Source organism: Aquarana catesbeiana, linkage group LG01, assembly GCF_042186555.1.
Source record: "Aquarana catesbeiana isolate 2022-GZ linkage group LG01, ASM4218655v1, whole genome shotgun sequence".
Taxonomy (NCBI): Eukaryota; Metazoa; Chordata; class Amphibia; order Anura; family Ranidae; genus Aquarana; species Aquarana catesbeiana.
Window position 1 is genome coordinate 307732006 of NC_133324.1, and position 18787 is coordinate 307750792.

At 37.9% G+C, this 18787-nt stretch overlaps 1 long non-coding RNA gene across 2 annotated transcripts in view; it reads right to left on the reverse strand.

Moving 5' to 3' along the window:
- Positions 1-7684, reverse strand: part of LOC141143813 (uncharacterized) — a 108330-nt gene extending 100646 nt beyond the window's left edge. The window contains exons 1-2 of one of the 2 annotated variants that reach the window (XR_012244330.1): positions 7120-7684; positions 6375-6418 (exon numbers count right to left, since the gene is read on the reverse strand). This is a non-coding gene — a long non-coding RNA (uncharacterized lncRNA). The remainder of the gene's footprint in view (positions 1-6374; positions 6419-7119) is intronic. The other variant, XR_012244331.1, reaches the window with a different exon arrangement.
- Between the last annotated feature and the right edge of the window lie 11103 nt (positions 7685-18787).

Here is an 18787-nt window from a genome sequence, read left to right on the forward strand (position 1 = left end):
TGCACATTTGACCAAATGCACATTTGACCAAAATTAGCAATATGTGGTGTAAATAGTATTTTGGTAAATAGTATTCTGGCCATTCCCAGAAGGGAACACCATTCCCAGAAGGGAACACCATTGGAGGTTCACATTTAGGATTCATTAATGTTTGTATACACAAAAGATTGCACCTTTCATAGGGCTATGTATATTTTTTTATATTATTAGGTGTGTTTGGACACTTCAAAGCCCAAATGTGGACTTTTTGTGCAGAAAAATCTACTGGCTGTAAGCTAATGGGTTTTGCATTGGTTTATTGTGTGGATACTTTGTTAGGCTCCCTGCACACTAGATTTTTTTTAAGCTCCTAGAAGCTATTATAAGCATTTTTTTCTGCTCCTAGAAGCTAATAGTATTATCCTATGTGTCCAAGCACACTATTTTATGCTAGAAGCATTTTTCAAGATTCAGCGTTTAGGAGCAGAAAAAAAATTGTAGAGTTTTTCCCAGGAAAAAAAGTGCTAAACGCTCCTAAACGCATCTAAACACTACTAAAACACTCCTAACAGCTTTTTTGAGTGATAGCATTTTTTACAGTACATAAAGTAAAAAAAAAAAAAAACGAATAAAATGCTGATGCTCATAAATGCTCCTAAACCGCTATTACAAGCCAGTACAAAATTCTATTATCAGCGTTTTCATCCAGCATTTATTTCTAGCTATATTTAATATGTTGGCTTGCAGGATTATTATTGTTTATATTGTGATCAGTATATAAGTGTGATGAATGCGGCACATATTATACAAAGTTGCTTAACCTCCTTAGCGGTAATCCCGAGTGTGGCTCGGGGTGGATTTTCAGTACCAAAAGCAGTAACCCCGAGCCACACTCGGGATCACATCGCAGGATCCAGGCAAAGTTACTTACATTGTCCCCAGGATCCTGCGATGTCTCCCCACTGTGTGCGAGCTGTATCCTCCACCAGATTTATCACAGTGCCGAGCTCCGTTCCCTGCGAGCGTTGCGACTCACGGGGACAGGGAACGGCGCCATGTACAAAAAGTAAAAAACACATTACACATATAGTATACTGTAATCTTACAGATTACATTACTGTATCAAATTATTTCACATCCCTTTTGTCCCTAGTGGTTTGTCCAGTGCCCTGCATGCAGATTTATATTATAAATACTGTTCTTTCTGCCTGGAAACTGGAAATTGTCCATAGCAACCAAAAAGTGTCCCTTTACATCAAAAGCGGTTTTAGACCAGCTAGAAAACAGCAATAATTAATTAAAATCACTTGCAGAATTGAGCGATAGTGATTCGTGGGGAAATCCGTCAACAAACACTGAAAACAAATTTTAGTGTTTTTGATTTGATTACATTATTGAATAATTATTATTATTATATTATTATTTGATATAATTATTTATAGTTATTTATTATATTATAATTTAAGATTTCCTGTTTCAAACTTTATCATACCCGGGATGTCTACTAGACTCTTGTTTTGACAGATTTAAGTGTGTTATTACTAAGAATTACAGGCCTACAGTATAAAATTTCCATGCAAAACATTGTACCGCTTTGAGCATCAAAAATCTGAAATAATCATACCGCCAGGGAGGTTAAATACTAATAAGGAGACTGGTATTGGGGGCAGGATTTATTTCATGTATGTATTTATTGCACTAGGGGATTGTACAAGAGCAGTGAATAAATAATTTAAAAAACAGCATAATACACAAGTTCTACTAAGGCACACATATGCCTGTTAAAGATCAGATACAAAACAAAGGGCTCTTTGGTATCAAACATCAAATATTGCCTTTGCTATGTAGATTACAACTGAATATTTGCATGCTCATCTCTCTTCTGGCAGAGTATATACTGTTATCTTATGTCTTTATCTTATTAAGATCTTCTGTCAAGGTGTGTTCATGCTCATTGTATCTGTGTGATAGATTTAGCCTTCAAACTGTACTCTACTACTGTGCTATGTGACACCTGCTACAATGTCCACGATCACTACAGCATCTTGTCACAATACAGTGCAGACAGTAAAGTGATAGCTTCTTTTGGTGTTGAAGAAAATATCAGTTGTATTACATTATATAGATTATAAACAGAAAAGGATTGTTCTTCGTAAAATGGTTTGCTGTACAAATTATATGGTTTGGGTAGTTCTATAATTATTTTATAACCATGATATTCAGAAAATGCTGTTGGTTCTATACTAGAATTCTAGATTCTGTTCACATTACAACTAACTGTAGTAAGAGATGAGGAAATGATTGTACAATCCAAGAATCAGTCAATCCAGTCAAGGAGCCAAGTTACATGTCATTCCATTGACAATTAAACAGCTGTAAAATGTTAAATTCCAGCTGTGATTTTAAGACACCTTTTTTTCTAGCTGGCAAAATCCCTTATTCAACATCTATTCTCCTGTAAATGATCAGATGTTTAATACAATCACTAATATACCAAATTTTGACATTAATAACTAATATAAATATATATATAGCATACACCTATGTATGTATTTTTCCACCCTCTTGTAACCTAATGCCAGTGGAACTAGTGGAAACAACCAAAAACAGAACACATAAAAAAAAAATTAAAAGGTATTTTTACATTACTAGGAGTTTCCGTACCTCTATTGTCAAACCTCCAACATTATATCTCTTCCTGAAGCATGTTCACCACCAATGTTAAAACATTTACATTTTTTAAGCCTGTGATACTTTTTGGGATTACTTTACTAAAGGAGTAGAATGTTCATATAACCAAGTGAAGACATAGAAATTGTTATTGATAGAGCACGTGAATAACATTTTCTGTTTAGATTCCCTTGCACATGATTGGGTATAGGAAGTGAACAAAGTTTTGTTGTAAGTGAACTTTCTATTCTATAATCTATCGATCACTTACCGTACACACAAACCCGTGCTGACCTTGTTCACATAATACTGCAATATGTTTATAGGTCAGGCTGCAGTGAACTCAGAGAAATGGTTCTTCAACCATGGAACCCATTGGTCTGTATTGCTACAGGTTCAGATTAAAGTAGACCTGTCCTGAGAGAAATAAAGAGCCTGTCATTACTGATCTCTCATTCTGAAAATGCTAATTACTTGCCTGTCAGTCTGATCCAATGGATTCAATACTTTCTGAGTCACTGAACCGAAATAATAATGCAGATCAGGTATTCTGATGTAACTTGCTGCAGGCTCATTTCAAGTCATTTGAAAAAGTAATTGATTTACCAAAGAAGTAGGAACTATACATTTTGTAATGCAAATAGTCCCTGAGCTTAGTGAATAAGATAAAACCATGATTTTTTTTTTATCTTATTTTATATCTAATAATGTGGTAGCAAAAATTTAGGTTTTTTTTGCAGATGATTAGATACTTAAAGTGGCCAATGCTTTATCTTATTCACAAACCCGAGAGAACATTTACTTTGTTAAGAGAACAGTCCTTTTTACATAAGAAAATCAACCCTGTTGACTCAAAACATATTGAATCCAGAGATAGCCAGGTAGATAGCATTTTCAGTCAGCAATGGCAGCCTATATTTTTTTTTCAGTACAGGTTTCCATTAAACACAAAGTACTGATTTACAGGTGATCAACAGTAGTGGTGTGCAGCGATAGGAATCTGTCAGTGTCACAGACAAAAGTTTATGATTATTTTTCAGAATTTATATGTGACAGAGCAGCTAAACATTGTCAGATGTGGTGGTCTGTACAACATCTTCATCAATTATTTTGCTAATTATTTCAAAAACATTTTAACAGCAGTAAAACTCCCATTTTCTCTGCAAGCATGTATATAATCCGTTTATTTCACAACAGATCATAAAAATCTGCAATAATAAAAATCAATACCCAAGCATGCCAAATGCCAGATCACTAATGGAGCCTTATTTATTATTATTACAACTAAAAAAAGAATAGCCTTTATTACCATATATCATCCAAGCAGAATTTCATAGTTGCAGAATAAGAGAAAGAATCAGATTGGTTGTTAGAACCTGCATAGACAATTCATCTCTGAGACAATGATAAAAGAGACTCAATATTCTGAAACCATAACATAGTTGGCTGTACTGGTTTTGGAAGAACTATAGAACTTCAGTGATCCCAGTCTCTAGCTTCAGTCTTACTATGATAAATTAAGTATCTAATAAATGAGCCTTAGTCTAATTTACAGAGTAGAAAGAGAACAATTAAAGCATTAGAATGATTTTTCTCAGTGGCCAATATAAGCAAAGTTTCACATTTACATGGCAACGGTTCTATTAAACTGTTTTATATTCAGTTCATAAAGAGCTATGGATGAAAATAGTCATTTTCACATACATTTGTATCTGCTACAATCTCAAAGCTCTTATTAGTCATCCAATCAACCAGAAAAATATATTTTTGATTGACAGTCGGCTGCAATGGCACATTACGATAAGATAGGCAAGTGGTGGATGTAATGGTCATAAATCTTCAAATGACTAAATTATATTCCACTTAAAAATTGCCAGTTCAGATTTTTGAATATCAAGACAATAACTAACCAACATAAAACGGAAACCTGATAGGAATCTTACAGCCTTAGTTGTAGTGTACAACATGGAAACATGGGCAATCTTCCAATCTAATGCAATTAAAATATTCTAATTGGCCTTATTCATTGTGTTTAATATTGCCATTGAAAAGTGTAACCTTAGTATCATAAAACAACTCATTATACTATATGCTATATAGATAACATAGGTCATATAATGCCCTATATACTATTTTCTTGCTATATTATTAGTAGTCTTATAAGACAAAGGGACAGCATGGGTTTAAAATCCTCCCCCAAAAAATCATCACAAAGCTACTTATCTAATTTCATCCTACCCATATACCTATGGTCTGACTTGTATTATTTACAAAGACAATTGTCAAGCGAGAACAAAAACAGCTGATAATTGATAATATATTGAATGACAATAACTACATAGATAAAAATGAAAGCAAATGGTTATTAAAATATAAAAGTAAAAAATATAATAGGCCAGGTTAGAATGAAAGCACTTTTTGTCATCCGTAAATTATAATATAATTTGCTTTGAAAAGTCTGAATTCCATTTTTAATGCAACCTCAAAGCATTTTAACCTATATTGACTCAACATTTCCAGTTTTACGGAGTGCTATGTAAGTGCTTTGTGTGGCTATTACAATCTGTTCAAACAGTAGAATAAAAATTCTGTAATAAAACTCCTGTACAGCACTGGCTCCATGCAGCAGCTGTCGAGTATCTGGAGCAGATAGCTCTGCAAATCTTGTACTCCCAAGAGATTGTGGGACAATTAAATTCACATTTCTGCCAAATCAAAATGGGACAGATGAACAAGCCAAAGGAGAAATTTTAATATGGGCTTTATAAAGCCCGACCCTGATAATATGCTGAAATGAAAAAGCATAGCCCTTTCATTTGGTTTAAGAAAACCTAGCCTTTAGTATAACATGGAAAGTCATCATCAACAAGCAGATGAGACAGTAATGAAGGAGTTAATTGGTGTGTGCACTAGCTGTTGTCTTCTTGTTCACGTATATCCTTTTTATTCATCCTAGTATTTACTATACAAATAGGCTTAATTCCACTTTGTTTTACATCTTTTTTTCTTTCACTGTATAGCTTTATTGCATTGTATGTAATTAAAGCTCCCTAAAAACATTATTCAGAATAGCAAAAGCACAAAGATGAAAAAAAAAAACGCCTCCCAGCTAAGGGTAAATGAGATTGAAAGAAAACTATTGTGTTCCTTTTCATTTCATCTCAAAATCCCTATTCAGAGCTTCCCAGAACAGATGAGGTTGCCTTAAGAGTATTCCTGATATAATGGACATTCTGAACAACGATAAAATCTACAAGTAACCATTTATAACTTCTAATTCCTTATTTTCCAGTTTTAACTATGGTTTGCTGATACATACTATACTGTACTATAATAAACATTCATTATCTTCCATAATACACACCAGTCTACTAACACATGATTATTGCTGCGCTGTGAAACATTGATATACATGAATCATGTATACTTAAAATACATTATCACTTATGCATACAATTAACATATATATATATATAATATATATATATATATATATATATATATATATATATATATATATATATATACTGAATTCTAAGTTATGCTGCAATTGGATGGTTTTGTATTCTCCTCACTGTAATACTCTCAGCTATCAGCTTGATCCTCATTTATTAGAAAAAAATGGTGGTATACTTATACACACAAAATATACTCAGGGATAATTGTTCTAAAAGAACTTTAGCTGTTCTATCTAATACTCAGTTTAAGTTATGAATAGCAATTACCTGTCCGGGAAGACATTTATTCCTTAGTAAGGAGGGTGGCTTTTCTGTAATAAAACATAAGTAATATTTTTTTATTTTTTTTTTTATTATTCAGATCAAAGGTTTTTATGCAAACAACTGAAAACATAATATGATAATAAAATAGTGTTTTATTAAGTATTATTACCCTAGTATAAACCCATTTAAAAAGCTTTCATTCCAGAATGAATACATATCACACCAGTATTAAAAGAGTTACCATTCCTTTTGTCTAGTGAGTTTGAAAAATATAACTCTGAGATCTAAACACATTCAAATGATATACAAATGCTGTCATGGATCAAGTGGTCAGACACACAAGCCTATCTAAAACATAAGTTTTGCGGCAGTCTTTTTATTACATTCTCACAATGATTTATTAAAATCCACATAGTGAATACTGCAGAGATATCTACTTGCAAAGATCTTCCTGTTCCCTATGTATGTTTTAGTATTGCAGATGCATTAAATGCAGAAGATAATGTAGCAAACATATCCAGAACGCAAGCACATTTTATGCAGCAATGTATATTGCACTGTATATTTCCCCCAACAGCACAAAGTATAACAAATATAAATTCTAAGGACAGTCCCAAAATATATGCGATCCTATCTATCTACAGAGTTAGCTTGCCTTCCTCCCGATATGTAAATATCATTAAAGGTAATGACAGCCTAAACTGATTTTCATCAGTAAAAGAGAATTACAGAGGTTCTGTGGTTTTACCTGGCAAATCTTCCCCGTCTGACAGCTTGTGCAGCGGCCAAGCGTATGATGTCTGTTGAAATACACGGATCTCTCCTTTGTACTGTAGCTTAGCTCTTAAGAAAAAAAAAATACAGGGGGAGATTTTGTCTGTCAATCTCCTCCCACTTTTCAGTAAACGGATCTCCTTATAAGCACTGCCCATAGAGAAAGCAGAGGGAAGAGAAGGAGGAAAAAAAAAATCTGCTGCAGATACTATTAAATTTTAATGGCAAAATATATCCAAGTCACCTTCGCAAGGGCCTGATCTATAAAATCGTTTGTACTTAGCGTGGCCATTTTAGCCAAGGAGCTGGAGGCAGTGGTGCTTCTGTGGCGTGTGCCCAAAGACAGTGTGCTGTTTTTGCTCAGAATGTGTACAGGTCATTGCATGACAATCCAAAGTAATTAGTGTCTACGCGAATAAAGGGGCACCACTGAAAAGCTTCGAATAATCAACCCATCTGTACTTTGTTGAATGGGCTGTGTCGAAAACCAGCTGCTTGCTTATTCAACAAAGAATGCATGTCTATTATTCACCTTCTGCTGGAGCCTAGAGTTAAGTACCATCTGTGCTGCCATAGCAACATGGCGTTTACATCGAGGGGATAGTAGGGATGATTTTTTTTTAAAGGGAAGAGAAAGTACAAAGCAGGAACCCTGTTTCATTCTTTTTTTTTTACTGTCTTCTCCAAAGCCATCTGTCTTGACGTCACCTTAACAACTATATCAGTTACATTATGGTCTCAGCCACCATTGTTAGCCTTGCAGATAAAGTCACATCATGTTTAACCCATGAATGCCCTGTGTAGTTAAAGCCTCTGAGTCTGGTACCTGTCTCCCCATGTAATCAGCCTGTTATGTATGACAGAATAGCTGGGGAATCAACGCACGACTTTTATCTCTTTTTAATATGTAATTATGTACATTTTTAATTTGCTGCTATTACTGCAAATAGGAGCTCAGGTTAGAACAACATCCATTCTAATAATTACGCTTAATTAATTTAACATTTTAAAATACACAAAGCAGTTCACGGTTGTGGAGATTAGGCTTCATCACAAAAATACAGAGAGGTTTAAAACAGGACAATATAGAGCTGGTTTATTTAAAACAATGGGTATGTGGACCACAGCAACCAATCAGGTTCATCTTTTTTTCTAAAAATGAAAGTTGTGTTTGGTTGCTATGGGCAAGGTTATCTCATTTTCTTTTTCCCAGTTTCAATAAATCACCTTGTGTTCCTTTACTTTTAACACATTCAGGACATACAATTGTGATGTTATAATATAAAAGGATATACTTTAAATACACTTTTAGGGTTATGCTTAGGTGGAAGGAGATAAGGTTTGGGTTAAGACAGCTGTATCGTTGGTGCAAGTTGTCCTTTAAGGCTTGCTCCCAACTCCTGCAGCTCACCTGGTGAAAAACATACCTTCATCTTCGAATCAGCGGTCTTTGCTATGCCAAAGATACACAGCACAGCTGAACTTTAAAAGTTGATTTGCAGATTATGGGCAAAGGGTTAATTTAAGGAGGTGCTTTCAATGTTAAGGTTAGGGGGAGGGAAACCTTGCTAGAGTTATAATATTGGGTGGATATGGATATAAGCAGAGGGGTCTACGGGTGATAAGAGAAAAATGTAGACATGTACATACATGTGTGTGTGTTTGTGACATAGGAAGAGTGTTGCATGATCCTTTGATGTTCAGTGCTATATGTATACTTCCTCTATAAAACATCCAATAATATGTAAAGGAGCAAAGTTTACTCACCTATGTCCATGTTTTTTTTTATGAGTTTTCATTCTGCTTCTGTGCTGCCTGGGTCCCTGCTCCTGTGCCAAATTTTTGAAAAATTTTAACACTACTCTGTCATACTGCACGTGTGAGATGAAGTGCATGACACCATGTGCTTTATTTTGTGCATGCGCCTTATGACATTACAAGCATCTGTTGGAATAATAAAAAATAACCCTTCCCCTGGATATTATCATGAGATCACAGGGTCATTTGTTTTATTTTTTTTTACCATAAGTGTAATTTTGTAGGGCTCAATCATAAAATGAGCCACATGATGGCATTCACTTCATCTTGCACATTAATGTGGGAGTTTGCAACATATCGAAGGTTAGGTAAAAGATTTCACTGAAGGCAATGATGACATTATATTAGTAAAAAGTCAATCTCGCACTGCCAACTCGTAGAACTAAAATCCAAAAACAATGTAACTGATATACTTCAACAATAATAAATGTTGGTGAATCCTGATAGTGACATTGGGTGTATTTACTAAAGCTGGAAAATCCAAAATCAGGCTCGCTTCTGCATAGAAACCAATCAGATTCCAGGTTTTATTGCCAAATCCTAATTTAACCAGCTGAGGTTAAAAGCTGATTGGTTTCTATGCATAAGTGAGCCTGATTTTGCACTCTTGCACTTGTCTTCCCAAATGGCATCTGTGCCAATGGGGATATGTCACCCCTGCCTGCAGGGAAACCAGGAAGTAAAAACCACAAAAAAACTGTGTAACGTAGGGAAAAAAATAAGTGTTAGGCACATAGAGAGGCATGCTAATGTAAATTTTAGTGAAAGAAGGAAAAGGTCCACTTGTATAATCAGTATACAAGCTGAAAGTACAAGCTCCTTTAGATCTCCCATAAAATATGTAGTGCATTCTATACGTTAAGATTAGGTCCTGATGTTCGAGTCGAATGTAAGTTTGACTCGAACATTGGGTGTTCGCCCATTCACCAAATCCCGAACATTATTGCCACAGAACTCCCCATAATGCACTGTGAGATCGTAGTGGAGTGGATCATCAGGCATCAATGCACTGCGATCTCGTCTGATGACTGGCCAAAGCATACACCTGACCTGCATTCTTTTGCCAATCACAGTGCACTCTTCTGTGAGAGCCATGATTGGCCAAAGGCAGGGTGCCTTTAGCCAATCATGGCTCAGGGGGCTAAGTCCATGCCCCACACTATATGAGGCTGCTTACACGGCAGCCTATATAATGTAATGCTTATGAATGAGTGAAAACATTATCTAGAGGCAGGTTAGTTAGTGGCGTGCAGGCAGTTTAGTATATTATTGTAGTCAGTGTATTAATGTATATATACCGTGTAGTATATATATATATATATATATATATATATATATATATATATATATATATTCTGCATTCAGTGTAGACTATATACACAGTGCAGGCAGTCTAATATATATACAGTATCTCACAAAAGTAAAATATTTTATTATATCTTTTCATGTGACAACACTGAAGAAATTACACTTTACTACAATGTAAAGTAGTGAGTGTACATCTTGTATAACAGTGTCAATTTGCAATTTGCTCAAAATAACTCAACACACAGCCATTAATGTCTAAACCACTGGCAACAAAAGTGAGTACACCCCTAAGTGAAAATGTCCAAATTGGGCCCAAAGTGTCAATATTTTGTGTGGCCACCATTATTTTCCAGCACTGCCTTAACCCTCATGGAGTTCACCGGAGCTTCACAGGTTGCCACTGAAGTCCTCTTCCACTCCTCAACTTCTTTAGCAAGGCAGTAATCATCTTGGAGGTGTGTTTGGGCTCGTTACGTTGGAACACTGCCCTGCGGCCCAGTCTCCGAAGCAAGGGGATCATGCTCTGCTTCAGTATGTCGCAGTACATGTTGGCATTCATGGTTCCCTCAATGAACTGTAGCTCCCCAGTGCCGGCAGCACTCATGCAGCCCCAGGCCATGATACTCCCACCACCATGCTTGACTGTAGGTAAGACACACTTGGCTTTGTATTCCTCACCTGGTGGCCACCAAACACGTTGACATCATCTGAACCAAATAAGTTTATCTTGGTCTCATCAGACCACAGGACATGGTTCCAGTAATCCATGCCCTTACTCTGCTTGTCTTCAGCGAACTGTTTGCGGGCTTTCTTGTGCATCATCTTTAGAAGAGGCTTCCTTCTGGGATGACAGCCATGCAGACCAATTTGATGCACTGTGGGGCATAAGGTCTGAGCACTGACAGGCTGACTCCCTCACCCCATCAACCTCTACAGCAATGCTGGCAGCACTCATACGTCTATTTCCCAAAGACAACCTCTGGATATGATGCTGAGCGCATGCACTCAACTTCTTTGTTCGGCCATGGCGAGGCCTGTTCAGAGTGGAACCTATCCTGTTAAACAGCTGTATGGTCTTAGCCACCATACTGCAGCTCAGTTTCAGGGTCTTGGCATCTTCTTATAGCCTAGGTCATCTTTATGTAGAGCAAAAATTCTTTTTTTCAGATCCTCAGAGAGTTCTTTGCCATGAGGTGCCATGTTGAGAGAGTGTATGAGAGAATGAGAGCGATAACACCAAATTTAAATACATCTGCTCCCCATTCACACCTGAGACCTTGTAACACTAATGAGTCACATGACACCAGGGAGGGAAAATAGCTAATTGGGCCCAATTTGGACATTTTCACTTAGGGGTGTACTCACTTTTGTTGCCAGCAGTTTAGACAATAATGGCTGTGTGTTGAGTTATTTTGAGGGGACAGCAAATTGTCAATGTTATACAAGCCATACACTCACTACTTTCCATTATAGCAAAGTGTCATTTCTTCAGTGTTGTCACATGAAAAGATAGAATAAAATATGTAATATTTGGCATGGGGGTCCCCCCCAAACTCTATACCAGACCCTTACCTCAGCAAGCAGCCTGTAGGACAGCATAGGGGGACGAGCGAGCGCCCCCCCCCCTCCTGAACCATACCAGGCCTCTTGCCCTCTACATAAGAAGGGTGCTTTGGGGTCCCCCCAAAGCACCTTGTCCCCATGTTGATGGGAACAAGGGCCTCATCCCCACAACCCTGGCGGTGGTGGGGGGCGGTGGTGTGGGTCTGTGGGTGGGGGGCGGGGGGCTTATCAGAATCTGGAAGTCCACTTTAACAAGGGGGCCCCCAGATCACCCCCCAAGTGAATGGGTAGGGGTACGTTGAACACTCACCCATTCACCAAAAAAGTGTCAAAAAGTAAACCCAATACCCATTCACATGGGGGGGCAGGACCTGGGGGTCCCTTGTTAAAGAGGGCTTCCAGATTCCGATAAGCCCTCCACCTACTGATCCCCACAATCACTGGGCAAGGGGACACCAAAGCACCCTGCCCATGTTGAGGGCAAGCAGCCTGGTATGGTTCAGGAGGGGGACACTCGCTTGTCCCCCCTATCCTGGTCTGTCAGGCTGCTTGCTCAGTTAAGGGTCTGGTATGGTTTTTGACCCTTTTTTTTTACATTTTGGCGTGGAGTTCTCCTTAAAATCCATACCAGACCCAAAGGGCCTAGTGGACTGGGGGGAACCTATGCAAATGTTTTAATCGATTTATATCTATATTGCCGGGCGCCGGCAATACATTACAACCGTGAGCAATTTTAAATGACATTTTTTCCTTTAGAAATATAATTTTGCTGTGGCACTGTAAAATACAACAGACAGATGTGCCACTTTACAGGCAAACTAAGGGGACCCCCAGGCACTTTATTTAAAGAAATATTTGATTTTTTTGTTTCACTTTAAGCATTAATAAAATCACTGCTCCTGAAAAAATGGTTGTTTTAAATACTTTTTTTGCATTGATACATGTCCCCTGGGGCAGTACCCAGGTCCCCATACACTTTTTATGGCAATAACTTGCATATAAGACTTTAGAATGAGCACTTCTGATTTTTCATGTTTGTGTCCAAAAGACTAATAGGATTCGCATACTCGTACAAATTTTTTGTCTGTTCGCATGTTCTGGTGCAAACCGAACCGGGGGTGTTCGGCCCATCCCTAATTAAGATAAAAACCTTCAGTGTGCAGCAGCCCCCTTCAGCCCCCCTAATACTTACCTGAGCCTCATCTCGATCCAGCGATCCAGCGATGTTGCATGACAGCCTCGGCTGTCCGGGACTCTCCCTCCTGATTGGCTGAGACACAGCACCATTGATACCCGCTGTCGTCAATCAAAGTCAGTGAGCCAATGAAGAGAGAGAGGGGATGGAGCTGAGCCACGGCTCCACATCTGAATGGATACACAGAGCAGAGGCTTGGCTCAGCTCAGGTGCCCCATAGCAAGCACTGGCAGGGGGGGGGGGCTAGGAGCAGCAGCAAGAGACCCAAGAAGAGGAGGATCAGGGCTGCTCTGTGCAAAACCACTGCATAGAGCAGGTAGGTATACATTTTTAATAAAAGTATAAGTATAATTTTTAAACAAAAAAAAACAAGACTTTAATATCAAACTTCGGCATAAATGAGAACTTCTACGTAAAGTACTGGTGCTTACAATATAAAAAAAACCTCTAGCTCTAAAGATGGCCTGTTATAAAAGAAATATGGGCGTGCAACCTAGTTTTTCAGTACCCAGAGGCAGATTTGATTGGTTGTCTATAGCAGGGATCCTCAAACTACGGCCCTCCAGCTGTTGCAGAACTACACATCCCATGAGGCATTGTAAAACTCTGACATTCACAGACATGACTAGGCATGATGGGAATTGTAGTTCCTGAACACCTGGAGGACCGTAGTTTGAAGACCCCTGGTCTATAGGATCCTTCAAACCTCAGGGGGTAAATCCAGACAGGGGTCTGTAAAAAAATAACCAGTCTAATCTGCGCAAGGTTATTGAACAATGCAAAACCTGATTTCTAATAACTATAGACAGTTTGAAGCCCCATGCTGGCATATTGCAAGTGCAACAAATTTTCATCATTTGCTCAGATTCACAAACAAAAATACTTCCATTAAACATGGGTATGATGAGTATCTCCTGCCTTTCCTGGCAAGAATAAACTGAATATTGCACTTAAAATGGGTTGGCACATTTTCTTTTCATCTATACATATATAATTTTGAAGCAATGTTTAGCCAGATACAGGATGTAGGATACATGAAGATATTTTTTCTTTTCATCTATACATATGTAATTTTAAAGCAATGTTTAGCCAGATGCAGGATGTAGGATACAGGGAGATATTATATAATTTTTAACTGAATCAACTGACATTCCCACATTAATATGCTCAAGAGTGCTTGCCAGCTACCCACAAACAGAGATAATGTCTGAATGGATAAGTTATCAAACCCTCAGAGATGAATGGCACAGGAGTGTCTTCTTAACCCTCCCCTCTCTTGACATAAACATGTGCAGTTGGCCAGGCCAAGTACATGTATACATGTTTTCTATGCACTTTGCAGATGTAATGTTTAAAGCCCAACTTCAGCCATTTTTATTTTATTCTGGGCAGAGTAGAAAAAGCTAACATTTCTATAAGGATTTTATTTTTGTCTTTGACTTAATTTTTGATTGATACCTGTACATGAACTGGAAGTTGTTACTTGGACAGGTACGTACAGGCAGCAATACAAATATTGTCAGATGTTCAAATCCTTCCTTCTGCTTCTAAAATGTGTATTTGTTTTTGTCTGCATATATGTTGGAGAGATTTTTCCTCACTTCCTGTCTAGACAGGAAGTAAGGGGGATTCAAAGGAGACACAGACAGCAATAAAAAAACAGATGCTTAAACTTATCCCTACTCTATACAAATCAAAATACATTTTGGCTGGTGTTGGGAAACAACCTGAGGGAATAAAGATGTTATATGTACATCTGACTGTCCTCTAAAAACTGTGGGCACCTTAAAATGGAATTAAACCTAAAAAAAAAAAACTAATACGTAGGATTTGTGACAAAAAGATACCCCATTGGTCTCTTCTGTCATCAACTCTTCTCCCTTTCTATCAGCTTTTATGTATATTGAGCCACAAATGGGGTGTATTATAGTATCAATCCTGTGATGGCTGTGATCTTTGGACACAGCACATCACAGATCAGGACATGGGCGCTGTGATTAGCCCTCCTGATCCCATGATGGCTGTGTCCAATCACAGCCTCCACACCGTGTAAACAGAGACACATGTCTCTGTGTCAGCTATCCCTGCTGAGCTCAGTGAGTGCTCAGTGAAGGGGGAGGGGGTTGCTGCAGCCTCTGTGACTGTAACTGTAACTGATGATTTTAGTGTTCAGTTACACAGAGATCCCACAGACTGCAGCCATCCCCGCACAGTACACCAAAGCACCATCTGTCCCTGTCCCTGTTCAAGTGTTCCATGAATATCTGTATCAGTGTCCCATGAACAGCTGTACCAGTGCAAAAAAACACCTTCAGTTGTGTTCCATTGCAACATCAACATCTGTCAGTGTCTGCCAGTGGGCGATCAACATCTGTCATAGTGTACAAGTGAATAGAAAAAATCTAGTCCAGTCCAGATAGGACCCACAGGGACTTCCCCACATGCGTGATTGATCAAACTAGAAATAGTTGATAGTGTACAGTTGCACAAAATCATCTGTCAGTGTTCCAGTGTCCTACCAACAATAAATATAAAATTGAAAGCGCCCCTCCATCCCCCTGTGCTTGTGTGAAAAGCCATACACATGCGTAAACAGTGATCGCACCACACATATGAGGTATTGCCATGAATGTCAGAGCGAGAGCAATAATTCTAATAATACCAGACCTCCTGTGTGACTTTAAACTGGTAACCAATAAAGGCTTATAAAGCGTCGCCTATGGTGATTTTTGAATACCAAAGTTTGGCGCCATTTCACAAGCATTTGCAATTTTAACAATTGATATGTTTGGTATCTATTTACCTGGCACAACAGCATATTTTATCAAAAAGATGGGTACTATATTGTCTTTGTGTACATTGAAATTCATTTAAATTGTATTTATGCGTTAGTGTGTAAAATTGCATTTGAAAACGTGTGGCACAAATATAGTGTCACTTAAAAAATTAGCAAAACCCACAATCTTATTCTCTAGGGCGTCTGCTACAAAAATAGATACTGTTTGGGGGTAATTTTCTAGCAAAAATACTGAACAAAAAGTGTCAGAAGAAGGCCTGGTCTTAAAGTGGATAATGCCTGAAGATACTCCTTGGATGTTGCTCCTCTCTATGTGGCTAGGCTGTGAAAAAGTCTCACACATGTGATATCTCTGTTTTGGGGTGTAGTTGCAAGTATGCCTATGATGTGTGTGAGAAATAACTTGTTAATATAGCATTTTTTGGGGGAAAAAAAATTATTTAACCACTTAACCTCTGGAAGTTTTACCCCCCTTGCTGACCAGGCCATTTTTTGCGATACATCACTGCATTACTTTAACTGAAAATTGTGGGGTCGTGTGACGCTGTACCCAAATTGCCCTTTTTTCCCACAACTAGAGCCTTTTGTTTGGTGGCATTTGATCGCCTCTGCGTTTTTTCAATTTTTTGCACTATGAACAAATAACAACCAACAATTTTGAAACAAAAAAAAAACAATATTTTTTACTTTCTGTTCTAAAACACGTCCAATAAAAAAATGTAAGAAATCAAATGTATTCATCAATTTAGGCCAATATGTATTTTTCGACATATTTTTGTTAAAAAAAATCACGATAAGCGTATATTGGTTTGCACAAAAGTTATAGCGTCTACAAACTATGGGATTTTTTTTAGTAGTGTAGTGGGGGAGGACATGACCTGAGTTTTAGGAAGTCTCCCATGTCGAACATACAATCTACAGTAAAAAAAATAAAAAAAATTGACATGGGTTTTAATCATTCCCAACGCTATACAAAATTTAAAAAAAAATGTTGGCTTTTGCTTCAAGTCCGAAATACATGAACTGCATCTTGCAGAGTTTTAAAAGGATTAAATGCTGTACATAAACATTCAACATGTTTAGGAAAAGGAACATTTAAGCCATTTGAACCACTTCATTTTTTTTTCTTAAAAGAGGTTACCTAACAGTGTGCACCAAAGCGTACACGCCAAGAACAAAATGTATCTTGCTGCAACAAAGAGTAAGATAATGCCTCCATGTCACAAGTGAGCATATAGAAATGTAAGTGTACTGAACTGTAAGAACTCTTGGCTGAGATCCTGGACCTCTGATTCCTGAGAGGGGAAAGTTCCCTATGCAGTATATGGATTAGTGCAATAGATCTCAACCAATGACTTCATTCGATACCTGTATAAAAAGCTGCAGTAGCTGAAACATTGAAGTACAAACAAGAACCTATGTTGTCTTTATTAAAGCTTACTGTATATGACATATCATATACTGTATGGTTATACAATAAGCTGATATCTAACAAATGTATTCATGTTTTTCATGCCAAGGGAGGGGAAAAGTGACCAAAAGTTGACCAAGGGAGGGGAAAAGTATTAACATAAATTGTTTGATCCGTGTTACATTTACACTTCTGAAGTTAACTCTTGTTCACCTGATCACAATGAAAAATTAGATCTGTAGTTTGACTGGACTGTACACCTCTCTATACTATATCATATAACAGAATGGTTATAGATACCTAGGTTATAAGGAAACGTAATTACAGTGAGTGCTGGAGGAATAACGTTCTACTGCCAGGTTATTTCTGGCCTTAGACAAGCTTTTGGTACATTTTACTAAAAGTAAAGGTTTTACCCCTGGGCCTGATTCTGTGAATGTATGTCACTGTATATAGGGCATGTTGAAGAACTGTAAGTCGAACTAAACCACTATATGTGAACTTTCTACCACCTAGCTGCTCAGCTAATAGACAAACAGATTGCTAAAATGAGTAGATTTACTAGAAATACCTTAAAGTGGATGTAAACCCGAAAATGTTTTTTTTTTTATGTCATAATGTAGAGTATAATATTTCCTATCATTTGAGCCCAGTCTTGCCACACAGAGTTAATCCATCTCTGAGCAATCCTCTTTTATTGTTCAGTGAGATAAATCTTGACAAACAGAGAAAAACTTTGTCAAATCCTCCCCCTTGCTGTGAGTGACAGGTGATTTACATATCTCGTGCACTAGCCTAAGACATGCATTATTTTTTAATTCCCACCCCCACTCCTTTCTTCAGCAGCTCTGCAAGGATTGGCTGTTCCACACCTCAGCATGATTTGGCATGCTGAAGTCATGTGGTTCCTTTCCTGTTTTTTCACTGGATGTTAGAGATCATAGCAGAAGTTCAGTGTAAGAAATACAAAGGAGAAAATGCATATTGACAAGGGGAGTGTAGAGGTGGGCGGGGAATATACTGAAATCACGACTCCACCCACCGAGCTCCAGACAACAGACCCACCCACAGAATCTGCAGTTTTTCGGCTCTCATAACAGACAGAGGGGAGACATTTGTCAGGTAAAGATACATGCAGGTATATCCTTATAGATAACCCCTATGGCAGTAGTTTAGAAAGGATGACACTGGGTTTACTTCCACTTTAAAGGATTACTTTCTGTGATGTACAACTTAAGCACATATTCGTAAACAACCTTTAGGCACCAAGAGGTGTTTGTATGGACCAAACCTGGAACTGTCTGCATATCCACATAAAGGTACATGTAAATATGTCACCTAGAGGTGTCTGCACATACATAATCCAGATGTGCCTGTATGTACTTCATCCAGGGGTGTCTGTACATACCTCATCCAGGAGTGCCTGTACTGTACATACCTCACGAGAGGTGTCTGCACATACTTCACCCAAATGTGCCTGTATATAGCTTATCCAGGGGGTGCCTGTTCACCTAAAGGTTTCTGCACATATCTCATCCAGAGATGCCTGT